Consider the following 4,472-nt stretch of genomic DNA (forward strand, 5'->3'; position numbering starts at 1 on the left):
ATGGAAGAGAAGCACATGGCTGGTGTGGATGGAAAATTCAGCACAGATGAAGAGCATTAACAAGTATTTGGGATTATGGATGGGAGGTAGCTTGACAGAAGTTATTGGAAACAGATGACATGGAATTGAGACAAGGATCCCATGCCTGCCCCCCTATGGGAGGTAGTTTGGAGGGTTGATATCTGCCCTGCCTCAGGGTAGGCTATTTTAAAATATGTAACAAGTGTCTGTGTCATAACTGATTGATAGCCAGGCCTACTGATAATAATGATGATTTAAAAACAACAGGGGCTGAAAGCACAGCCTGAAGGAGGTCATTGTCCACCCTTTGCCTGAGGCTCGTTGGGCATAGCAGTCATTCTTACTGCTCTCCATTTAGTATGTCCAGCTGAATTACCTGTGTGATACAACATGAATTCTCCACATTCTGAGTTCAAACTCATCCTTATAATGCCACACCTAGTAAGGATTAGGTTCTCAAAGTCTCTATTAACAGAACCAGTCTTCTGAGCATTATACACATGAAGCCTTCCTGCCTGGCTATTAAGTGTTGAGGGTTCCCTCAGCGTCAGCATTCACCACTCTCCTTTTTTTTGGTCTTTATCCACAGGCTCTTAGTTTTGATGCACTTCTCTCTGGAAGAGTCACTGCTCTGTGTTCTTGGTTTCCTCACCAATTATCACAAAACATCTCTTGCTTCTCTGTTGGCCTCTGCTAATACTATTTCTTGCCTGTACTATTGCAGAGTATTTGTCAAGGTCCTCCAGTGTGTCCACGGAGAGCTTGACATATGGTGACTATACAGCAAATACTGTTGAATAAATAAATAAATTATAGCAAGAACACTGATTGCATTAAAGTTTATCTCCCCCTTTCCCCTTTGTCCCCAGGAGACCCCATCCTCCAGAATTCAAAGAAGCAAGTTGAACCCTTCTCACATTAAGCCTATCTTAAAAGCTGCTTTTAGAAACTTCAGTGCACACTCACACACCATTATATGTTATTTCAGGCTGGTGTAATAATAAAACTGTCAATCCTATGAATAAGAACTGTGTCTTTACTTGGATTCTTGCTCATGTTCTTGTATATTTATGTATTACTAGAAAAGCAGCATTCTTAAGATTTCTTAGATTGTTTTGATAAGATATGACTCCACTTTTCCCAGCCTTTCTTATTATAAGAACCTTTAACAAGCATGCACATGCTACCTTACATTTTTATGGGATGTAAAGTATAGTATAATTCAATTTTTGGGAAGTCTGTCTTAGTATAATGTTTAAATAATGATGCTATTTCTGCTTATATAACATTTGTACAAATGGAGCGGTTGTTAATATTCATAGATGTGAAACAAGTATTAGCGTGTGTTGAGAAGCACTTATCAATGATGATTATTTAGAGTACAAGTAATTTTTAAATCGCATATTTTCAACATATTATACTTCTATATTTAGAATCAATAATTATGTACACTGTTGTTGTTCCCATAAGACAGTTTTGATGCCTGCTAATCCTACAGTTTATTGAAGGCCTTTATTCGTGTGGCATTTGCAAACACCAGTTTAAACATGCAAGTGACTATGACGGACTCCAAAGGAAGTGGGTTTGTACATGCGTCACAGGAAGCAGTACATTTTCTCAGGGACTGGCCTTTTCCACCATGGCCACGACTGCATCATGACTTCAGCTAGTAAATTGGAACAAAGGCAGCTCCAGCAGTCAGTGAAGCTGCCTATCAACAGTGTGTATCGTGTGAGATGTGTAAAATGCTTCCCTACTCCGCTGAAGCGCACAAGGACAATAGGGAAATAGACAAGGAAGAAAAAACAGGGAAAACATGCAAAAAGGTTAGTGCGGGGTCTCCCCACTTCAGGTCCCCATCTGTCCTTTGTTCCTCCTCCCCACATCAGCCAGTCTCACCTTTGGTCCTCTGGTGTTTTGTTTCTTTTATACTTGTGCTTTTTGGTGTGTGTGTGTGTGTGTGTGTGTGTGTGTGTGTGTGTGTGTGCACGCGCGCGCACGTGCGCGTGTGTGTTTTATATGTTTATTTTATTTTTTGAGACTTTTATATCTAAGTATTACATTTTCATCATGTCTCACTCCTTCCTACCAACTCCTCCTGTGTGCTCCCTTGCTCTCAAATTCATAACTTTTTATTTTTAAATTATTGTTAATATATAGATGCACATAATTTATAACTACCAACTTTTGAATCCCTTTAGTGTTGTCAGTATGTGTATATGTTCAAATCCAACCACCTGGGGCTGGGCAACCTATTGGATAAGCCTGGAGAAGATGAATTGTCTTGTTTTTAGATTTTCATGAAGCCTTGTCTTCTGGCTTTTAAATAACTTTAACGAGGACAGTGGAGCACACAGAAGAGTTTCTTATTGCCCATTTGCTACACGTTCAGGAGATCTTTGGATGTAAAACTCTAATGGATCTATGATACATTACTTTGTCACAAACTTAGAACAAAGCTAAATATATTGAGTGTAGGACTGAGTGGAGTTTCTTACTGTCCCAGGAAGGAAGCACACTTTCTGTTCAACCTGAAATAAGGCAGCGAAAACCATCAGGAACTCATCTGTGCTATCCTTTCTTAATATACTTAGTTCCCTCCAAAACTTCTACTCTAAACCATTTCTTCCAATAATGGATTTGGAAAAGAGACTCTCGGAAGTGAATAGATTTAAATGCGATAATGAGCTTGGGTTTCTCATGACAGGATGTCTTCATAAGACAACACCAAAGAGTATCATCCTTGCTCCATGTCCCCGTCAACATGAGCTGCCACTTGTGTTACTATCTCAACCAATGTGATAGATGTAGATGAAATCTCAAAGCAGTTTTGCTTTGCATCTTCCTGATGGCTAAGGATGGTGAGCATTTCTCTGTTTCTCAGGCATTTGAATTTTCTCTATCAAGATATCTCTGTTTAGATCTGTACCCCATTTTAATTGGATTATTTGGTCTTTTGATACCTAATTTCTTGAGCTTTTTATATATATTTGGATATTAGTCCAATATCTGATGTGGGGTTGATTAAAAATATATTTTCCCATTTTGTAGGCTGCCACTTTGTGTAATTGGCTGGGTCCTTTGCATTACTGAAGCTTTTCAGTTTTATGAGGTCACAGTTATTATTTGTTGATCTTAGTGCTTGTGCTATCAATGTTCTGTGCAGGAAGTCTGACAATGAGTCCAAGGCTCTTCAGCACTTTTCTTCTATTATGTTGAGTGCATCTGGTTTTATGTTGAGTATTAGATCCACTTGACTTGAGTTTTGCGTAGGATGATGAATATGGATCTGCTTACATTCCTCTGAATGCAGACATCTAGTTTGACCAGGACCATTTGTTGAAGATGCTTTCTTTTTTCCAATGTGTATTTCTGGTTTCTTTGGTTTGTAGATTTATGTCTGTGTCTTCTATTGAATTCCACTGATCAATGTGTCTGCTTTTATGGTAATGCCATGCAAATTTTATTACTATAGCTCTGTACTACAATCCATTCTCTCTGGGATGAAGCTCACTTGATAATAGTGAATTATTTTTTGCTGTGCTTTTAGATTGAGTTTGCAAGACCTTATTGAGTGTTTTTGCATCTATGTTCATAAGGGAAATTGGTCTGTAATTCTCTTTCTTTGTTGAGTATTTGTGTGGTTATGAGGGTAGCTGGCTTCCCAAAATGAATTTGTTAGTATTTTTTCTATTTCTATTTTCTGGAATAATTTGAGGAGTATTGGAGTTAACTTTTCATTGAAATTCTGTTAGAATTCTGTTCTAAAAGCATCTTACCCTGGGTTTTTGTTGTTATCTTGTTTTCTTTTGTTTGCTGGGAGACTTTTAATGACTGTTTCTATTTTACTAGTAGTTATAAATATATTTAAATGGTTTTTCTAATTTTATTTTAACTTTCATATGTGATACCTATTGAGAAAATTATCTATTTGTTTCAGATTTTCCAATTTGATGAAGCATATGTTTTTTAAGTATGTCCATATGATTTTCTGGATTTCCTTGGTGTCTGTTGGTATGTCTCACATTTTCTTTCTGATTTTGTTAACTTCGATATTCTTTCTCTGCCTTTTAATTAATTTGAACAAGGGTTTGTCTATTTTGTTGATTTGCTCAAAGAATCAACTCCTTGTCTCAGTAATCTTTGTATTGTTAGATTTGTTTCTATTTTGTTTACTTTAGTCCTCAGTTTAAATATTCTTGCTGTCTATACCTCTTGGATGTGACTTGTTTTGTTTTAGAGCTTTCAGATGTGCTGTTTGGTTACTGATATGAGATCGTTTGATTTTTTAAAAGGCATTTAGTACTGTGAACTTTCCTCTTAGCACCTCTCTTATTATATCCCATAAATTTGAATGTGCTATGTATTCATTTTCATTGAATTTTTTCTTTATTTTTGTCTTGACACATTTTCTGTTCAGTAGTGAGTTGTTCCGTTTTAATAAATTTGTA

This window comes from Acomys minous (genome assembly GCF_964271855.1).
Source record: "Acomys minous genome assembly, chromosome: 9".
Classification (NCBI taxonomy): Eukaryota; Metazoa; Chordata; class Mammalia; order Rodentia; family Muridae; genus Acomys; species Acomys minous.